This window comes from Protopterus annectens, chromosome 5.part0 (assembly GCF_019279795.1).
Source record: "Protopterus annectens isolate FY-2018-M chromosome 5.part0, PAN1.0, whole genome shotgun sequence".
NCBI lineage: Eukaryota > Metazoa > Chordata > Ceratodontiformes > Protopteridae > Protopterus > Protopterus annectens.
The window spans coordinates 458,481,415-458,504,134 of record NC_056735.1 but is presented as its reverse complement, the minus strand read 5'-3'; the positions used below and the strand labels follow the sequence as shown (position 1 = coordinate 458,504,134).

Here is a 22,720-nt window from a genome sequence, read left to right as displayed (position 1 = left end):
AGCTGAGTTAAAGAAAAAGTGTCCTAGTTGTTCATGAATAATTCATTTTCTTTAATAATTATGTATTTATTATTTTTTATGAAACAGGCTAAGACCAAAATTTCACTTTTAAATTTACTGAGTGTCATGTCATTGCATTTTAAATCCGTCAGTGTTCTTGCAGATTGCCGTGAAATGCTAGCATGGCCATTACGCATGTGTATGCGTACTTAGCTTTTGCATCTTCAGCACAAGAATGTTGCAAATAATCATTCTTGGTTCTTAGATATTAGACAACATTTCTACATAATCTTAATAGTGCATGACTACGCTATGTGTTTGGGTCTGTTTTTAATTGTTTAAATATGTTCACTCTGTCTATAAATAAAGTGGTTGCTGTCTGTAGTCACGGAAGTACCTAGCATAAATGATACAATGTGGACAAGGCAGCGGGGTTTAATGTCGATAACCATATAGAATGTTATTTTATCTTAGTCAAGACTCTGAAAAATATATACAAATGTTACAAGAACAAAACACCTAAAGATGTCTGCAAAAGTGTTTGAGAGCTGGAGAGAAGGTGGACTTTAGTGTGCTTTTGAATTAAATGTATACTGATAAACTGTGCTTAGGGAAATGACCTGCTCCCGTCTTTTACAATATTTCTCAAGTCCAGATGTATTTTTAAAAAAGCAAAGCAGAGAAAAAATGTCTACCATGCAAATTCATTGCCTTGGGTTCAAAGAATATGTTTTGGGTGAAAGTAATATTCACGGGTTATTTTTGTATGGTATGTGTGAAAGAGACAATCACAGTGCCAGCACCGCATAGATGTTTAACTGTTAATATGTTTATTTGACAGGTATCACTCATTTGCAAGGTGGTCTTTTACTCCAGTGATCATTTTCCCAAGTAGAATATGTATGCATTCTCCCCATGTATTTCTCTCTGTCTCTGATTACTGACTAAATTGTACATCACAAGTAAGTCTGCCTTTCCGTAAAAGCGGCCACGGTGGTGCAGCGGTTAGCATTGTCAGCTCAGAGTAAGATGTTCTCTGGCTCGATCCCCGGCTGGGGTGCCTTCTGTACGGAGTCTGCATGTCCTCCCTGTGGTCACGTGAGTTTCCTCTGGGTGCTCCGGTTTCATCCCACATCCCAAAGACATATTGTAGGTGGATTGAACACTCTAAATTGTCCCTAGGCATGAGATTGTGCATGTGTGTGTGCCTTCTGTGGAAGGTTGGTCGCTGGGCTGGCAACTCGAAACCATAAAATACCACTGCCAATCATGAGCGGACAGGTGATCCGCTGTGGTGACCCCTAACCGGGAAAAGCTGAAAGAAGAAGAAGAAGACCTCAGTGCTGTGGTTGCCTCAACTACAGACTGTAGGCCAGTTGTGCCAGTAATCACAGAACTGTGCAGACAGTTTTTGTTTTCAAACACTGTGGCTGAGAAACTACTATGTATTGAAGCATAAACCAGTTTGTCTGTTTTCATGGCTTCTCATTACGCATTGTCATAAAATTGTATAGAAAGATTGGTAATCCTGGTAGTTGTACATATACATTTATCAAGTACTGGTGGTACAGAACAAGGTCTAGTGCCCCCCCCCCCCAAGTTTCATCTTAGCACCAGCATTTTTTTCCTTTTTCCTAACTCGGGACAGGCCAATGTCTGATTACTAGTCCACAGTCAGCATGTTTGTTTTGGAGAGAAAGTAGTATCCCCAGACAAGAGTGCCACATTCATTCCCACTGTTGGTGCCCCGTCTACCCATTTGTTCCACAATGCTGAAAAGTAGATCTTGTGCCAGAGAAACACTTAACAATTGTTTTCCCCAATTTTGGAGCATAATCACTGTGCCCTGTGGACTACATTGCATTGTTAAACACTCAGTTGTAACACTCCTCCTTAAACAGTGTTGGATAACTTTATGTTAAAAGGTAGCATTTCCATTGTTCTGCTCCAGCAATCATATAATATTACTTGCATCTTACTGAAATACAATAACAACCTAACTTCTTTTGTGGATCAATGTGTGTGTTACTTTTCAAGTTAACAAAAAGATAAACATGGTGCACATAGGTTACTTCCATGGTCACAATGTAAAACATTATGGAAACATTCTCTTTTTCTGTTCACATCGGATAGTATTGTTGTGTAATAAAGTTATTTACCTGATCTGTTTTAATTTATAGCCTGTTACAGTAATGATTGGGTATCCTAAGATAGTGAACTGTCTTACTGAAGTTACTTAAAATATGAACAAAATGGGCCACGTTTAAATTCCAATAGCTGTAGTAGGCAGCCCATATTTACTGGTTCATAGCTGAGTACTAGACCAACTGCCCTTCTGGGCCATTTTTAGCCTTGCTTATTCCCCTTTGGTGCTTGAATTAATCTATCCCATTTGGTGTTACAATGGCCTTACCTATCCTGTGTTCAAAAATTATATATTACCCTTAGTGAGAATAGATAACTTGAGGGGACTCATGCATGGGATAAATCACTTAGGAGCTGCCTCTGTCCATTAGTAGTACACAGGCAGTCCTAGGGTAAATTTTCTGTTTCCCATCCATAGATCCAAATTGTGTTTGAATATGGACAGAGGTAAGCTTTGTTTTACATGGAGAGGGAGTCCATTCCAAAGCAGTGGTATCCTCTGCAAGATATTCCTTTCCCTCCAAACTGCTCTTTGGTTGCTGTTGAAGAGGTTTAGATCCCTAAGTATTTCTGAGGACACTTGACTTGGTGATGTGCAGCAAATCCATCAGTATTGGCTTGGAGAATGCCTTGTATGCCATACACAGGTCAGCATTTAACAGAATGTGGGATATTGAATATCATGACATGGATTTGAGTTGGTCCATGTAGGACATATTGTTTAGGCCTTGTATGCTTTTAGTAAGGTATCTCTGTGGGCATTCTATTTGCATGTGTCTGGACAGATACTTACCAAAGAGGACATTATAGTCAATGACTGGCCTAATGAGAGCTTAGTAAAGGGGAAACAATGGCATCTCTTGATCAGTTTGTTTATAAGCTGTGCAATATAGAAGGACTTTCTTATGACAATTACAATCCTCTTACTTCTGTAGCAACATCTTTAGGTCACATCTCACATCTCCTGAAACATACTTTAATAACAACTGTTAAACGTAGTTCTGGTCATAATAATTCATAGTCAAACACCAGTATAAAACCTCTTGCAGCATCTTTCACTTGCTGTGTTTTCCATTTAGGCACTCTCCCTTTTCATTTAATTCCTGCTGTTAATTCCTTTCTTCCACTTCCAATTAACTTGCAGAGTCATCCAAATATGCAAATCCCATATATTCAGTCACTGTTAGTTCACAAAATGAATATACTGAAAACTTTTATCTTATTCATTGCTTCTTCAGTCTTTGAGTAGGTCGATACTCCTTCTTTAGAAAACACTGTAAGCAGTGATGGGAAGGTCAACCTATATGTCAAAGCATGCCTCTTGTGCTGCTCAATAACATCCATAAATTGTAGACTCTTACAAATTTGCATCAGTGCAGTCAAGAAGCACGTGCACCTTTCAACCCACTGCTATAAGTGTTACTCCTGGCTGCTTTAACATCTAATGTTCATTAAATTGTTCACAGTTGTAGTAGCACTGACTCAGACTTTTGCCTCAGAATGCCCAGTACCTAGTCCAGTTTCCAGAATTGTTTCTCTTCCCCCCTCCTGGCTGGACGACTGCCATCCCACCTAATCATCAGCTTGCCTGTAGCATAAGAGTGGCATCCACCCATATATATTCAGTTCTTTCTTCCAGCAGTATGAGAAGGTAAGAATCATTAACAGATGCAAATACGGAGTATCAGTGGTCCATTGGTTTGGCCCGGCTTTCATAGTACCTTTAGAGTATCAGTTTCTGAAGTTAAGAAGTGCATTTCTTGTAGAAAGCAAATCCCTCATAAGAGATTTCACATTAAATGTTTATTTTGTTTAGGATACGAGCAAGACAGTGCTTTCTGTTAGTTTCATCCAAAAGACCATCAAGTGGAGAGCAAAATCTTTGGGTAAAATTTCTGGGGAGCTCCCCTTCCACCTCTCCCACATTCAACTTATAACAGTACATAAAATCATGCATAAACCATTAGCCTGCCTGTTTCTTACTCGTTTAATCAACATATATTTCCCTAAAAGAACTCGTAGATGGGAAGACAAACAACTTCTCACCATAAATAAACCAAATAAATCCTAAGGACAGAGCCTATACTCGTACTGAATTGCAAAAAAAATGGAACTCCCTACCTCTAACCACCAGAATTATTTCTAACCTACCCAGCTTGAAATGCACCCTAAAAGAATACTTTACAAAGTTATGGACCTGCTCCATTGCCAATCCTGGATGAACTTGCTCACTATATTTGACTCCCCCCTCCCCCCACACCTATGTCACACCTCACAACACTCTCCAACCTCCTACTCTACTTCTTTCTTTTGTTTTCCCACTACCTTATCATATCCATTTTCTCTCTGCAGATCTTTCCTCTGCCTGTTTCTCTTTCCTCCCTATTCACGTAAGTTACCTGAAGACACCTACCCTGCCCTCTTCTCCATCCTTACTTTTGTAACTCTAATATGAACACCCTCTCTCATACTAAGACATTACTCAGTTTCCCCTCATTGATTCTAATCATGTAAACTCGGTGTAATATCTCTTTTAAATAGCTTATTAGAATTGCCTCAGGTCTCATTTATCGTATCCTAATCTATGTAACAAATAATATGACTAATGAGTTTTTTCTCCCATATTTTCTTGAACTCATGTTGTTGTTTTTTATTGCAATCTACTATGTTCTATGTTTTTCTCATTACAACAATTCCCCTCCTGTGTTTTGTAGTGTTATGTGATACTTTGTGTTTTAAAATGTCTGTAATTAATTTTTGAAAGATTGTGATTTTGAAGCTTTTCCTCCGGCCTCAGGTGAAAATGGGCATTTTTTTTAGCCCAATCAGACTTTCTCAGTAAACAAATGTCAAATAAGTACATAACTAAATAAACAAGTTTCTTCTAGAGCCAGAGTTCAGAATACTGACTTTCAGGCCATTCTGCGTCTTTTCTTCCCTCAAGCTATTATGGCAACCTTTGAACCAAAAGATGCATACCTCCACATACCGTTTAAAAAGACAAGCTGTTCCTCAGATTCAAAGCAGGAGATGATAAGAAACAGTTTATTTGCACTTTGGTTTATCTACTGCACCCATTGTGTCCCCAGTTTGCCTGCTTGTAATTTCCTGTATGGCTGCTTCATTCATCCCCATCCATAAAGGAGACATGCATGGCCCATAGTTCACTCTTTCATGATTCCAGAATCTAGGACCATCTGTAAACATTCCAAAATCAAAGCTGGTGTCCTCCCAACAAATCCAGTTACTGATAGCCCTTCTGTGCATGAAAATGCTGATGGCCTTTCTTTATCACTGTGTTTTTCCACTGGCCTCTTATTTCATAGTGTAGAACATTTGCATCAGCTTACAGCCTGGGGCTTCCTCAGAACACTGTGATACATGACCACCTGTATCTCAATTGTCCTTCTGGCAAGACTTCACTTGAAAGAACAGCATTGGTACCTGAGAAACAGGTGGAGTCAGCATGAACATTCCCTAAAATGCCCCCATTTCCATGCTGCCTTATGTAAGAAAATAGCTGCTATGATGGCTACAGCAGGTGATGCTTAATTGGGGGGGGTCCCTTTCAGACCAGGGTTGGACTCCCCCCCCCTCCATAGTTGCAGCTATAATCTTAGCCATGAAAAGCTTGCATAGAAATGTGGCATCCAGGGACCCTGCACATTCTCAAAGGTAATTCTGCAGTGATGTGGTGTGACAAAAGGAAGGAGTTCCCCAGCTTACTACTCAAACAGAATGAATATGGATGCATTTTACATGACACAAGAAGTCAGTGTTGACCATCAGGATATCTTACATTCCCTCTCGGGAGAATTCTTTGGTAGACCATTTGTGTAGAATAAAGACCATGCTTATGTGAATGGATGCTGAATAGGGACATATTTCTGGATTTTGTTCATAGGTGGAGCTTCCCAGAAGTAAACATTTTTACTTCTTCAGAAGACAAACAACTAAGGAGTATTGTGCACCTAGACGCCAACATCAGGAGCATAGGCAACAGATGCCTCCTTAATATGTTGGTTAGATTTACTTCTATACTGCATTTCACCTGTCCCTGTTCTCTTTGTGGTGATACAGAAGGTAAATGAAGGCAGGCTGAAATGCTACTCATAGCTTCCTTTTGGTCAAGACAATAACAGTTCTGCCTCTCCTCTAGACCCAAAGTAAAAGCTCAGTTATATAAACTAACCTGAAGATCTCAAGGCTAACAGCTGTGGATAATGTAGCACTCTTTCCCTTTAGATAGATATTTTCTAAAGACATGTTTGCTATTCTAAGGGAGGCTAGGAAGACAAATCCAAGGAAGTAATACTTAGCAGAATGGAAAACATGCACTCTGTAGAGCAATAAAAAGGCCTTGGACCCTAAAAAGTCTTCAGTGTCCTTGGTCCTGAAGTACCTGTCAGACTTTATATTATTAGTCAGGATTATCCCATGCCTCACTAAAAGAGTGCATGTCTGCTATCTGGATCTGCCCAACATGGGATCCACACTTTGCTCCCTGTTACCAGTTAAGGAATTCCTTTAAGAGCCTTGCACCTGATGCCTGACTGAGAAAGTTATCTCTCCTCCATGGAGCCTCAGCTGTATTCTAAAGAAAATGAGCACTACCACTATCTGAGTCAGCAGCAACCCCCCCCCCCCCCCAGACAGATTTCTGAAGTGGCCATTACATCTGTCAAAAGTAGATTACAATTACAGAACTTCATATTCAGGCATTCCTTTCTCATCTTCCACAAGGCTAGGATATCCTTTTACACCAACACACCTTCCTGCCAAAAGTGGTGACAGAACTCTTTCTAAAAAAGGATGTTAACCTTCGTGTGTTCTTTCCTATCCAACAGAGAAAGGAGGAAAGGATCTTGCACACTATGGTTTTGTATAGGCAGCTAAGATTTTATCTAGAAAGGACTTGGCTTTTTCAGTCAGCCTAGGATGTATTTCCCAAGGATGGGAGTGGGCAAGATAAAATGCCAGGCAAGAAATACAACTGATAATCAGCTGAAAGTCAGGAGATGATTAAATAAAATTGCTTTATTAAAAACATAAATTAATAAAAAAACATACAAAAAAAAATTTATTTTTTCATGTCATACACATTCTAACATATAGCTTAAGTATCCAGTCTGCAACAAAGTTAAATTAGCACATGCAATAAGTGGACCTGTACTTTTCATAACATTTAATAATTTTTATCCTTAGTTCCCTTGTTCTTTTGGGTAACAATTTTAAATTCTGGGATTTGTAAGTATAAGTCTAAGAATAGTCAAGACTGAATGTGCACAAATGGATATTTATACATATATATATATATATATACTAAGTCCAAAATTGTAGTGTGTCTTTCTATCCCCTTGTCTTCAAGGCATGGCAGTATCAGAGTTAGTATATGTCAATAGCAGGGGCATTGTGATTACAGCCCCCACCCCCCCCAAAAAACAGAGAGCGAGAACCAGTGATAATTGACATTCATTGTTCTTTAGTTTTGCTGATTTTTTTTTCTTTTGTAATTCCTGCACTCACAATTATAAGTCTCAGAATTGCACTACGGTGTCTTTTTGTTGTTCATAGGAGAGTACTAGACTAACGTCTTGAGAGCTTTTACAAGCCTAGCCAATACAACCCGATTTACCTGGTATATGTCTACTGGGGCAGAAGGAAGGCATGGGTTTGTGCCTATGCCTTGGTATTTTTAGATTTTAGAAATTGTCCCTATCCAAAAGGGACATAGGTGCCACCCCAGTTGTGAATTTATGATTTCCAATCCATCAATCCAGATTGGCCTTGAAGAGGGCCAGGGTGGGACTCTGCTTCATGTGAATAGGAAGCTTATTCAGAAAAAAAAGTGGCAGTCTCTGGGACACATATCTGTCTCAACATTGTTCTGTTTGACTGATACACTGACAAAATTCAGACCCCTGGAATGGGTGACCCTCATGCTGGTTATCTTGCAGATATGCAGCCGCAGGTCGCCCCTTAACAGTGGATAGGAGACAGAGTAAAGGGAAAGGGCTTTCAGCTATCTGCATAAGGCATGTTGTTTGCACTCTGTATTTTCCTGTGAGGAACCTTTGAGGTCGCTCCAGCTGTTGAAGATGTCTGATCAAGTATATTTCAAATGACACATTGTACTCGATTGTTGGCCTAACAAGGTCTGTGTACACTGGGACTACAGTCTCTCTGAATCTGGAAACCATACCTTTACTTATAAGTTGTGCCATGTAGAATGACTTTCTAACCACTGTGGATACATGACAGTCGAAGTTCAAGCTACTGTCTACCTGGATACCCAGATCCCTTACCTTTGAGTCTTCTCTTAGGGGTGTGTTATCGATATTATAGTTAGGGATATTTCTTTTCCCAAATGATATGACAGTGCATTTCTTTGCATTTAGTTTCAGGCCATGGTTTTGACATCAATCATTTGTCTGATTTAGACGTTCCTGAAGGATATCTACATCACTGGGGGATTCAGTAATAGCCCCCAGCTTGCAGTCTGCAAACTTTGTCATTCAGAGGCCATCTACATTTGCCTTGGCATTTGCAAAGTAAATTTCAAACAGGGGTGGTCCCAGCACTGAACCTTGTGGCACATCACTAGTAACTGGCATCTTGCCAGAACTTGAATCACTCACTTCGGCCACATGCTTTGAACCAATTGGCTAGCCATCAGGTGATGTACAAATTTATGCCCAGTTCTGTGAGTTTATTTATAATACCTGAGTAGAGTATTGTGTCAAATGCCTTAGCCTGGCCAAGGTAGGTGATATGCAATGTTTTACTCTCATCCATGGCCTCAAAGAAGTTTACCAGGCTACAGAGTCATGACCTATCCTTAATGAAGCTTTGGATTGGGTCCATCATTTGGAGTTTTCCTATGTCTTTGTTTATCAGGTCCATTATTATTATTTCCATGGTTTTACAAATAAGACTAGTCAGGTTTACAGATTTGTAGCTACCTGGGTCAGTTGACAGTCCACCCTTATGCAGGGATATGACCGTAGCTGTTCTCCACTCTGTTGGAACAATGTCTGTCCAGAGGCTATGATTAAATAGCGATCCTATTGTGGTTGATAGGTCACTGTTTAGAGCAACCTGGTATATCGTCAGGCCCCATTGATGCCGTGTTTTTAGCTTTGGAGAGTGCTGTAACTGCCTGTTCAGTAGTAATAATTGGTAGAGTAGTGGTGGAGGGTATTACTTGTGGGAAAACAGGGGGTGATGGGGAAAACAGAGGGTGATGGGGGAGTGAAGTTTGAGCTAAGTTTATAAGCCAGCAGATTAGCTATGCCATCCGGCTGGGTGTAGGAGTTGTAGGAGTTACTGCTGAGAACTAATTCTGCACATTGTTAGGTGCTGCCCTTAAGTTTACAGACATAGCTGAAAAATGCCTTATGGTTATCCTTAGCTTTAGAGGCTATTTTTACATTGTTGTCAACTTTCAGAAACTTTAGTAGTTCCTTGATCCGCTTATTTAAACTGAGAGATTTATTGCCGTGTTACGTACATTCCCTCCTACTTCTTGACAGGGTTTTCTTTCTTTTGCTATACAATCTATTAAGACCAGGGGTCCACCAGAATGGCTTGATATCTGACCTGGGTTTATTTTGGTTCAGTACCGCCATTTCAGTGTAGTTATGTGGTCATGCAAGTTCTTGGGTTCAGTGTGGGGTCTAGTCTTACCTTAATTTCCAGGGAGACCGCTTTGTGATCTGATCTTACCAATGAAGACATCACACATGGAGGGATTCATTGCTGTCACATATTTGTGAGTATCAGATCTACGATATTTGTTCCTCTGGTGGGAGTGCAGACCAGCTGCTCCAGGGTATTTGTATTAGCAATGTCTAGGGGTCTTTGAGCCCGTGTGCTACTGGTTGTGTTTGCTTCCCAGTCAGTAGAAGGGTAATTAAAATCCCCCATGAGTATGGTATTGGGCTGGATAGTGAGTGAGTCAAGTAGATCCAGGTATGATGTGGGTATCTTGGTTCATGTAGCTAGTAACAATTTAGTAGTTTTTTTCCCCATAGATAGATGGACACAGAGTAGCTCTAGCATGTCGTATTGTTTGACCAGTCTTGAGGTGAGATTATCCTTTATGTAGATAGATACACCTCCTCCTTTAATGCTCTCACGTTCAGTGGGTGAACAAAACATATGATAGGTAGTATAGCCATGCACAGCTAGAGTGCTTTCTGTAGTTTTAAACCATGTTTCTGTAACTGCGCAGACGTCAGCATTTACCACAGAGAGGAGACCTTCCAGGGAATGAAGTTTCCTGTTGAGACTCCTGTCATTGAGCTACAACAGCTTTAGCTTGGCCTGAGTAATGTTTGTTATGTTGGAAGGTTTGAGTGTTTTGCAATGCCTTAAAAAGGCATAATAGGGGTGGATAATGTTTTAGCCAGTTTCCAAAAGCTTGGCGGAGACAGGTGGAGACCATTCCTGGCAAATCACCATGGTCTGTTGACTTTGTCTTCCCAGTGTGACAAATATTGACCCCTGTGTATTGACACCAGTAGCTTAGCCAATTGTTAAAATCGATCACTTTCTGTCTGTATTGTGACATCATCCTTGGAGACGGCAGAATGCTGCTCAATGTTAGGCTCATACCTACCTGTGACACATATCGTGAGAGTTCAGTTATTTCTGTCTTCATATAGTCCAGGGAGGTACATCTGAGGTCATTTACTCCCATGTGGACTATGACAGAGTCATACCGCTATGTAGGGGTGAGTGACCTGAGTGCATGTGTGATCTGCCATATCCTGGCCACTGACAGGCAACTAACTGTGACCCTGTCTTTATCCAGCCTTGTAAGGGGGACATCTGTGTGTCTTATAGTGGAGTCACTTATGATCAGAATGTTGGGTTGTGAACTGTTTTGCCTTATGGGCTTGATAGTTCAGACACGAGTGGCTGCATGTGCTGCGCTGGTATGTGTCTTGTCTCTATGAATGTGGGGTTTCTGAGGACTGCACCTATGAGGCCTTTGAGGCTTAGAAGATTGCTTGTGAGCATCTCCACATATGTAAGTCTACGTTGGTGGACATTGTGGGTGCAGTGAATGATGTGTGTGAGTCACTGACAACCTGATTATTGCATTTCGTGTCTATATGTGAGTGTCTGGCTTCCAGTGACAGTGTATAAGTAAATACGTACTGAATTTGTTTAAGAATTAAGAGGTTGTCAGTGTACCTGTGGCAATTGCTACATTGTATCAGGATGCCCATGCCCACTACGCTAGAGAAAGAGATGGTAGGAAAGTGCTCATCCATGAATGCTGGTCTTAATATACTTACAAGGGTTATGAGTGGTGGGTGTATGTATGTATGTATGTATGTATGTGTGTGTGTATATATATATATATATATATATATATATATATATATATATATATATCTATGGAAACAAGGTGGGGAGTGCCTGTTTGCTGTAAGTTCAGCTGACCTAGTCTGTGATGCTGCCCAGTACCCAGACTAGCTGCTCACTGCACATTAGCAGCCCTGGATGCTAAAATGAGGTAATAAACTGTCTTTTGGCTTCTCCCATTAGGGATCGCCACAGTGGATCACCATTCCGCAGATTGATCTGCAGTGGAGTTTTTACTGTGTTGAGTTGCCAGCCCGGAGCCCAGCCTTCCCAGAAGGCGCACACACACACCTACTGTTAGGGATCGCCACAGCAGATCACCGTTCCGCAGATTGATTTGCAGTGGAGTTTTTACGGTGTCAAGTTGCCAGCCCAGAGCCCAGCCTTCACAGAAGGCACACACACACACACACACACACACACACACACACACACACACACACACACACCACTACTGCTTGTCTTTAAAACTCATTCAACACCAGGGAGAACATGTAGACCCTACACAGAAGGCACTACAGCTGAGAATCGAACCAGAGAACCTCATGCTATGAGACAACAATGCTAACCATTACACCACCATGGCTGGTGGATCTAAAAACTAACTAAAAAAATTCCTAGCTGAATGCATCAGTGCTGCTCACCATCCAGATTTGTTGCCTGGTGAGTGCCATGGGACTGGGGTAAAGTTCCGAGATAGTTTTATAGGGAAATTTCGATTTTTGGCATTTGTGTATATACAAGGCACCTCAAACTTCCATTGCAAGAAGCAGTAAGGTGTAAATACGCATAGAAAAGACAAGTTTAACACAGCCTAAGTGCACAGGCCAATCAAATAAGCACACAATAAGCTTTAATTTCCAGCTCACATGAGTGAAATTAGCCGTATCTTACCACAAGAGTGCAGACTTATACTCTATTAATGTAAAATGACTGTTTGGGAGCCCAAGTGTTGGAAACAACAAATAAATGCCCGGGACTAGCTTTACAGTTCACTAGATACACTGTAACTACTTAGAATAGCAGCCCTAGACCAGACTGAAAAACAGTTGAAATCTTCAAAAATATGCAGAAAAAACATTAAGTATCTCAATAGACTTTCTTGCTGGATGAGAATAAACATTGTAGGTGCAAAAGGCATACTTATATTTGTCTTACAGTTATTCCATTTGTCATGCTCATTTGTTAATCCGTATGCCTTATTGTCACTTATAAAGTGCATCTGTGAAGTCCTGCTTTTGTAAGCTTCAGATTGATTTCCATGCTTATCTGTTGGTCATTGTACTATTACCCCTGGCCTTTTTCACACCTCCTGATTGAACAGTAGGAAAAATTATTCCTACAGATGATGTTGACTGCACGTTTCACTTTTCTCTGATCAGCAGTGGGAACTCTGCTGCAGGTTGAGTCAGACATCTTGTCTGACTTCTCAAAGCTGAGCCAACTTCCTCCCAGTTTTGAGCAGATGCTACTTACCTTGGGATATCAGTAAAGAGGATGCCTACCTAAGCCATGTTAATGTTATTCTTGCAGCAGACATATATACACATCATACCAAGAAAGCATTCATCAATTCAACATCAGTTATGGACAAATGACAGATCAGGCTGAATTGATAAGTACCCTGCTGTAGGTATTTCATACTGTTTTATTTGTACTGTTATAGGGCTATAATAATTAGATGGTGTTGTAACATACTGGGATTTGTATGGCATGTCTTCCACAGTGAAAGTGAACAGGTATGTGTATGGGAGACAGACTTCTCATGGTGACCGATATGACTATTGTCTAAAGCCAGAGCATGATGTTCTAAGTGGGAAGGTATGTTCCAGGTTCATTCACGTACAAAGATAAAATGTGACTCATGTCCTTAGTCAGGATGTCTGCTGAGTCACAGCAGTGGAACCCATGGACCTCCCACCTAAAAAGATAAGATATATTTGAGAAGTGCACCTAAAAAAGGAAGAAGAAAGAGGCCCCAGACATGTTGAGGCCTGATGATGGTCTGTCCATATATGCACTTGTGCTGCCCCTGACTCCATTGCTTGCTTCATCCAAGGCCTCAAGAAATGCTCTTCTGGAGGCTGCCACACTATTAGACCTTGGCACATCCTCACGGACTACAGCCTTAATTACTCCAGATGAATCAAACATCAGCCCACAGACATCTGACTTGGAGAGCTGTTCAGTCATAATGGAATGTACAATTCACCCTGATTGCTAAAGAGGACATCTGTATTAGAAAATGAGAGCTTAGGGACAGCCCTTCAAGAGCTGTTAAACTATCAGCCACCACTAACAATGAAGAATTCACAAAACATCAGTCACCATTCAGCAGCTGCCATCTGGTGGGTCAGCCTTCCCTCTCCCCACCAGACCTCCCAGTGTAGGTTAAGGGTAGATCAGGATTTTCTTAGCATTATTGCAAGCAGTGTCTGCCGTCTTAGATTCTGAGGAGGAGGAGGAGGAATTGGACTATAAGTTACAATGTGCCTTCCCTGTAGTGTATGGCACAGAAGATGAAAGACACTGTGCCCTCCAGAGCACCCATAGAGGATATCTCATTTGGAGATACCATGTTTCTTCTGAAGAAGCATTTCAGATGGAAGTGAAGAGAAACTTCAGCTTCGCAAAAGAGATATCAAGACCTTTTAGGACTAGAGCCTCCAAAGCCAATGGTTACAGTTCAAGTCCAGGAAGCATCCATTATATGTTTCTGAAACTGCATTTCTGGAGCTAGACTCCCATCCCCCCAACCCCACCCCTAAGAGATTTGACTGTTTTTCTGCAGTACAAGATCCTCACAGACTCCTTAATAGGATTTCTGTGGTAGATTCAGATCCGCTGTCTCTGGATATTTCTAGGGGAGCTAGTCTGGCCACTTCCTAGTTACTAGAAAAGTGGATACTCTGAATGGTTTGGGAAGAAGGTCTACACAATAACAGCCATTGGTTTAAGAGCTCTAAATATTTAAATCCGCACGATAAAGTATCAGAGTGACATTTTAAAACAACTCCTGGAAGAGTGTGAAAGAGTTGTTGATGGCAGTCTGAAGGCAAAGGTCAGAAGCCAGCTCCTGACTGCTGTGTAGATGGTGAGACATGACATATAATGTGGATTACAATGTCTAGTACCTCTGCTAGCCGGGTCTATCATTGAGAAGGATTTCTAGCTGGAAACCTTATCCCTGCCTAAAGAAACTGCATCTCCTAAGTGTCCCCTTTGATAAGTATTTTTCTTTGGACCCCAACACTCTAGAGTTATTTAAAAGACTGGAAGTGAGAAGGAAAACGATTAAACTGATGAAATACCCATCTGTTCACCATCCAGGTCCTAAATGCTGCATGAACTGCCCCATGAAAACGATGGCTCTGTTACCCTCTACTACCCAAACTGGATAAATATAATTTCAGACAAATGGATCCTAAGGATTGTTTCAAGAAGTTACAAGCTTAAATTCCTGTAGCTAACCCAAATTAAGGACATGCCCCAAACCAAAGGCCCAAGAAGAACCAGTAAAGCATCTTATCATTGAAATTTCGGTCTCCGCATACAATAGAGCCAGCAACTGGGGACTGTGAGGCCAGAGAATTCTACTCAAGGCTTTTCTTTGTGATCAGAAAAGATGGACCATGGAGACTTTTTTCTAGGTCTGCTTAACTAAACAAATTTCTTACAGTCCCCAAATTAAAAATGTTGACTCTTCAGGCCCTTCTGTCACTTGTGGCAGGCCATACCTGGTTGGTAACCTCAGATGTCAAGGATGCTTACATCCAAATTTCTAATCACTTGAACAACAAACCACTTTTGTGATTTGTGGTACGATAACAGCATTGCCAGTTTACTGCTTTTCTCATTGGTTTAGCTTCCATTTCCAGAGTATTCACAAAATGTCTGTCTCTTGTAGTTGCTCATTGCAGAGCCAAGGACATTCACTGCAGCCATTACCTGGACAATTGTTTAGGTTCAAGCACAAAGCCAGGAGAAATTGGAGATAGCCTTGAGTTGTACTTTGGACTGCTTCCTTAGTTTGGGGGTATCCCTGAACTGAACAAAGTCAAACTAAACTCCACCCAGACTAGTAGTTATTTTAGAACCCATGTTAGATGCCACTATATTTAGGGATTTTCTTTCTCAGAAAAAGGCAGGAGGCTTGACCACCTTCTTTCCAAAGATGACTAGAAGGATAAAGAGCCCAGAAAGAGAATTTTTGAGGATCCCAGGGCTTGTAGCCTCAACTATTTTGACAGTCACCTTAGCCACACTACACATGAAACTTTAGTAGTTCTTAAAGAATACATTAGACTAGCACAGCCATTGAGTAGAGAGTGTTATGACTGTACTGTCTTCTAAAAGGTGATAAAGGGTAGAGTCCTTTGTGTCATGAAAAGCCACACATAGATTGCTGCATAGGATTCTGTGAGATAAGGACAGTTTTTTGAATTTGTCTTGCTAGTTTAGGGTCCCTAAGGAGATCTATAAGGGAGGACCTTCACCAGTACCAGGCAATTCATCAGGACATGGGGAACCTCCAAACACTGGACCTGTCTTAGTTTAGATTCGTCAAAGGCAGGTCATGCTTACTCATCCTGGTGGATTTTTTTGAAAAGGTCACCAAAGCAGTGGATGAAGGTAAAATGGTACACACCCCATACCTCAACTTTGCCAAAGCTTTTGATACAATTCACAGCTCCGGCATACTAGAAAAGCTAAATAAACTAGGAATAAACCCCTATGTCACTTTCTGGATTGCTACCTGGCTCACAGGTACGCTACAGATAATCAAAATAGAAAGTTACCTTCGCAAAGAGACCAGTCAATAGTGGCATCCCCCAGAGTTCTGTGCTGGGACCTCTCCTGTTTAGCATCTACTTCTGTGAAGTAAAAGCCAATATCACATGGCTCTGGCTGACTAAGTTTGTGGATGATTGCAATTTGAGAGAAGTCATTGAATCCCCAAATGATTTAGCCATTTGTAGGAAGGTTTGTCTCAAGTAAATAACTGGTACTAAACTCATGCACTGAAACTAAATAGGTTCATAGGTAAGTACTATGCTATCGGCCTGGGGGCCTGTACAAGCCCAGCCAAAAAGGTACCCTGGCTTTTGCCACCCAAGAAAATTATTTTCCTCTGCCACTGTTGAGCAGAGCCACAGAGGTGATCCCCGGGGTGAATGTCCTATTTCCCATCCAATCATCAAGATTTTTCTTGAAGAGTGCTAATGAAGATCTTTGTTTGATATAGATAGGTAGTTTATTCCAAAGTATGGGAAGTCTCTGGGACAGGAATCTATCCCTCCGGCATGTTCTGTTTATTGTGGTGACAAAGTTTAGGTCCCTAGAGCGTGTAGCTTGGAGGGGTTGTGATTTCTTTAAGTGGAGCATGTCCAACAGCTCTGGGTTTGGACATAGCTTTGTATGTTAGACAGAGATCACCTCTGAGTAGGCGATATGCGACGGAGTAAAGCTAGAGTTTTTTGAGACGGTCTGCTTAGGGCATCTGTTTGAGGCCAGTAATCCTCTTTGTGAGGTATTTCTGCAGCCTTACCAGTTGTTGTAGATGTCTTGTGAGGTACATTCCAAAAGGGGCATTGTACTCTATAATGGGTCTAATGAGTGTTGAGTAGAGGGGAACAATGACCTTTTTTTTTTTCTGGATGAGAAAACTTTTGTGATGAGGTGTGCCATGTAGAAGGATTTCCTGACTACTGTGGCGATGTGATTATCAAAGGAGAGATTACTGTCCACCTGTGTCCCAAGGTCTCTTATCACACTTTCGGTGTTAAGTATACTACCGCCTATGTTGTAGTTCATGGGTACAGAGTTTTTACCAAAGGGGATGACAATGCACTTTTTGGCATTCAGCTTGAGGCCATGGCTTTGACACCAGGCATCTGTCTCAGTGAGGCCCTTTTGTAGGATGTCCACATCGTTAGGAGTTTCGATTATGGCTCCTAGTTAGCCAAAGACCTTCTGTGTTAGCCTGTACTTCGGAGAAGTAGATACCAAACAGGAGAGGACCCAGGACTGAACCCTGTGGTACTCCTCTTGTCACTGGTCTGAAGTCAGATTTGGAGTCTGCTACTTTCACAATGTGGGTTCTGTCAGTGAGCCAGTTGGCAACCCATCTTGTTACATAGGGATTTATACCTAGTTTAGTGAGTTTATCTATAATTCCAGAGTGGGGGATGGTGTCAAAAGCCTTGGCAAGATCTAGATCGACTGTATGAACCACCTTACCCTTGTCTACGGCTTTGTTGACTGCTTCAGAGAAGTCTATCAGGTTTAGGAGACATGATCTGCCTTTTACAAACCCGAACTGGGTGGGGTCCAGAGTTTGGAGATTACCAATGTCTTTGTTTATAAGTTCCATGATAATACGTTCTATGGCCTTGCAGACCAGGCTCATCAGGCTAATGGAGCGGTAGTTCCCGAGGTCCGTGGTGGCTCCCCCCTTGTGGAGTGGGATAACCGTCGCTGTGCGCCACTCAGCAGGCACAAAGCCTTAGGTGAGGCTATGATCTGTAGTTCATGTAGTACACAGCCTGGGATGTTGTCTAGTCCCATGGATGCTGTGTTCTTGGCTTTGGAGAGTGTGGCTTTTACCTGTGCAGCCGTGATTACAGGAACTTTGCATTCTTCCGGTATAGAGATGGGCTCTTTAGGGGGTGAGAGGGGGGTAAAGTTAGCACTGAACCTATCTGCCAAGATGTTGGCAATATCAGTTGGGTCTGTATATTTAGTGCTATTGTGCTGTAACTCAGAGCAGATCTGAGTGTTGCCATTGAGATTCCTGACATAGCTATAGAATGCTTTGTGGTTGTCTTTGGAATCAGTGGCGATTTTGTTTTTGAAACTAGCTTTGGAGGATTTTATCAGGGATCGCAGCTTCTTACTGAGGTTAATCAGGGAGCTTCTCCACTCATGGGATTTTACTCTCTTTTGCAACAGTTTCTTCCTTCTGTTGTACAGTTTGTTTATGGAAGAGGACCACCAGACTGGCTTCCTTTTTTTGGAGGATAGCATCTTGGTTCTGTTTGGGATAGCACTCTGCATGCACTCATGTAAGTGCTTAGAAAATATAATTGTGTAGGATTCAGTAGTCGTAACTGTATTGTCCATCTGCATGGGTGTCATGAAGTTCACCACTTCTGTCTTAAGAAGCATGAAGTTGGCTTTGGAAAATTTTTTTACCATGGTTTCCTTAATGGGGGGTGGGGGCAGGATGTGGATATCTAGGGTAATTAGCTTATGGTCAGATCGGACCAATGAGGCATTGACTTCAGGTGTGGAACACTGGTCACTCATGTTGGTAATGACTAGATCTAGGATATTATTGCCCCTGGTGGGGGTGTGGATAAGTTGATCCAGGGCATTGGAGTTTATGAATTCCAGAAAGCATCGAGCAAAGGAGTTGGTACATGAGTAGTTTTCCCAGTTAATGGTGGGATAGTTGAAATCGCCCATTATTAGGTTGTTTGGTTGAACCCTAATATTTTCCAGTACATCAAGAATAGAGGAGTGGGAATCCTGGGGCATGGTGGGTGATCTGTAGCAAGCTACAATTTGGATTGCAGTTTTGCCTAGAGTCAGTTGCACTTGGATAACCTCGGCTGCATTATGCTGAGCAACTAGCGTGGAGGTGTGGATATCCTTAATGAATATGGACACACCTCCGCCTTTGGTGTTCCGGTCCAGGTTGCATGACCGAAATGTTTGGTATGAGTTATAGCCTGGTAGTGCAGGGGTGCTCTCTGGAGCCTTGAACCAGGTCTCAGTCACTGCACAGATATCAGTGTTCTCCATTTTAAGGAGTGCCTCAAGTGAGTGCATTTTGAGATTTAGACTTCTAGCATTGAGTAGCATCACCCTCAGTTTTTGCTTGCCTGTTCCTGTTATGGTGGTGAATTTGTCATTTGAACCTTGCCTAAAAAAGGCACTATAGGGGCGGCAAGAATCTTAGCCAGTATCCGGAATACCAGGGGTGACAGGTGCAGGCCATCTCTGGCAAAGCATCATGGTCTGTCGACCATGTCATCCCAGGCAGACAGATACTGGATCCCTTTAGAATGGCACCAGAAGCTTAGCCAATTGTTGAAGTCAATCATTTTGTCCTTGTACTGCGGCATCATTCTGGGTGATGGCAGAATGCTACTCAGGGCTAGGGTCATACATGCCTGGGCTACAAGATCAGAGAGCTCTTCCATGTCTCTTTTCATGTAGTCCAGGGAGGTAGATCTCAGGTCGTTCACACCAACATGGACAATGACAGAGTCATATTTGTACTTGTTGTGTAGTGACCTTTGTGCGTGGGTTATGTGGCGGATCCTGGCACCCGACAGGTAGCTGACAGTAACCCTCTCCTTGTTTAGCCTGGTGAGTGGGGCATCAGTGTGCCTGACTATAGAGTCACCTATGACTATTGTGTTGGGTACATTGTTTTGCCTTATTGGCTATGGTTGAGTGGCACACTGAGTCTGCGGGCTATGTGTCATTTGGGTTGTGCTGGGGGTGGAGGTTGCTTGCATTTCTGCTTTGGACTTCTCTGTTGTTTGAGCAGATTATTATTGAGAGCCTCCGCGAATGTTTTTATGTTTCTATGTGTGGATTTTGTTGGTGTAGATTTAGTGAGACAATGTGATGAGTGTGGTGTGGTGCAAGTGTTTACCTTCTCCTCTTGACTGTCAAGTTCAGTCTTGATTGGAGAGAGCTTTACCTCCAGTTTGGCTAGATAAGTGCATCTCTCACAGGTTGTAGTGTTGGGTGGTAGGAGGAGAGGGTTGTCTGTGTACATGAGGCAATTTCTACATTGCCCCAAGATGTCCAAATTCATCAGATAGACAGGAGAGAACACTGGGAACTGACCCTTGGACATGCCTGAATAAAAAAATATTTTCTTCTAGACAAGTGAGGAAAGTGAGTACAAGAGCTGCTTTTCTCTAAGCAAGTGCGGAAAGTAAGTACCAAAACTGTTTTCGTCTAGGTAATGAGGAAGGTTGAGTGCTGTAGTAATTAGTAGGTGATCTCTGCCTAACATACAAAGCTTTGTCAAACCCAGAGCTGTTGGACATGCTCCACTTAAAGAAAATACCAGAAAAAGCATTACTATTTCCTTTGGGAAGTCATCTACCCCAGGCAACTGCCACATTGACAGTACACCCCTAAGAGTTAATTGGAAACGTATGTGGACAGTGACCTAACATTTGACCATCATGTGTCTATTGTTGTAAGAAACTTCTCATATATTGCACAGCTTATAAACAAAGTGATTGTGTCTAGATCTAGGGATGTCATTGCTCCCCTTTACTTAGCCCTCATAGGGCCAGTCATTGAATATAATGCCCCTTTTGGCTTGTATCTGTCCAGACACATGCAGCAACTGGAACACTCACAGAGATACCTTTCTAAAAGGATACAAGGTGTAAACAACATGTCCTACATGGACCAACTCAAAGCCCTGTCACTACCCGGTCTCCTATAGACTGCTAAGAGGTGACCTGTATTTGGCATACAAGGCATCCTCCAACCCATTATTGATGGATATACTGCACATCAGCAAGTCAAATGACATCAGAAGTATTCTTTCTAGGGATCTAAACCTCTTCTGCAACATCAGTAGAATGGTTTGGAGGGACATGTATGTCTATCAGAGGATATTGCTACTGTGTAACAGACTCCCTATCCACATAAAACAAAATTCATCCCTGTCCACATTAGTGCAAAACTTAGATCTATGAATGAGAAACATAGAATTTACCCAAGGACTGCTCCCCTGTACTGGTAATAGACAGAGGAAGCTCCTAAATGCTTTATTCCATGCATGCGTCCCCTCAAGTTATCTATGGTATGATCCCAGTTATTCTCATTTGAGGTAGTATATATGATTATCAACTATGGAATGGGTAGGGCCAGTCTCTAACCAAATGGGATAAATTATTTTGTGCACAAAAAGGGAAATTGGCTAGGCTTAAAATGGTCCAGAAGGGCAGTTAGGTACTTACCTATGAACCTATGAGTTGTCTGCAAAGATCCTAAGATCTGTTATGACTGAATCAATCTGGAGAAGAGTGCCATGTATACTGTAGATAACAGAAAAGTCATAATTGTCAAATGTGACAATAATGCATTTTTTGCATTTAATTTAAGGTTATTATCTTTACACCAGTGATTTGCATGGTTAGTTCTTTATATCGCATCATGATAGCAGAAGTTAAGTGAATTCAGCACCCAACAGACTTAATTAGCCAAAAGGTTAGGTTTGTAGTTTGAAAGTTGGAAAAGTAGATACTGAAGGGGTGGGTCCTAGCACAGAGCCCTTAGGTACACTCCTAGTCTCTGTTCTGTTTTCTGAGGTGGCTTCTGCTACTTTAACTATATGTGTTCTGTCAAACATCCAGTTTGTCTACCACAGAACTTAAGGGTCAAAACATAGGGCTTTGAGCTTACTTTCAATACCTACATGGAGGATAGTGACAAAGGTTTTAACTGGATCTGATTTACTTAGTTGCATAGTCTTCATCCACAGCTTCTGTGACCATTATGAAGAAGTTAACTTAATTTACCAGGCATTTGACAAAGCCAGAATGATGCATATTTAGGGTAATACCACTGATAATGTTGATATCTACTTACAGGGTAGCAATACCACTGATAATGTTGATATCTACTTACAGGGTAGCAATACCGCTGATAATGTTGATATCTACTTACAAGGTGGCAATACCGCTGATAATGTTGATATCTACTTACAGGGTAGCAATACCGCTGATATTGCTGATATCTACTTACAGTGTAGCAATACTGCTGTTAATGTTGATATTTACATACAGGGTAGCTGCAAAACATAAATGCTGCCATTACAACATGACATACATAGCCAGTTTTTGGCACCAGCAAACACTGCAGTTTTGTGGTTACCCTGTTCCTAGAGGGCCCCCAACCATGGCATGCTATCTTATTTTGATATTTAGTTGCATGTTTGTCAATCGAAGAAAAAAAACTAGCATGTAAATCCTGCACAAAAAGTAAGTTGGATAGGTAATAACTCTGAGAGAATGAAGTATCTTGAGAACTGATGCTATTGTTTCTGCTTTAAAATTCAAATGTATTGCTCATTATAGTGGCCAACAATTTATGTGGGCATCTATTTTGTCTTTATGACTTCATTAAACATTTTTTATCATTGGCATGGTCCCCTTAA

The 22,720-nt window shown here is 41.5% G+C and overlaps 1 protein-coding gene across 11 annotated transcripts in view; it reads left to right on the top strand.

Annotated features, from left to right (window-relative positions):
- The window catches only part of DMD (dystrophin), a 9,298,038-nt gene that overhangs the window by 9,268,452 nt on the left and 6,866 nt on the right, over nt 1-22,720 (top strand). The window lies entirely within an intron of this gene.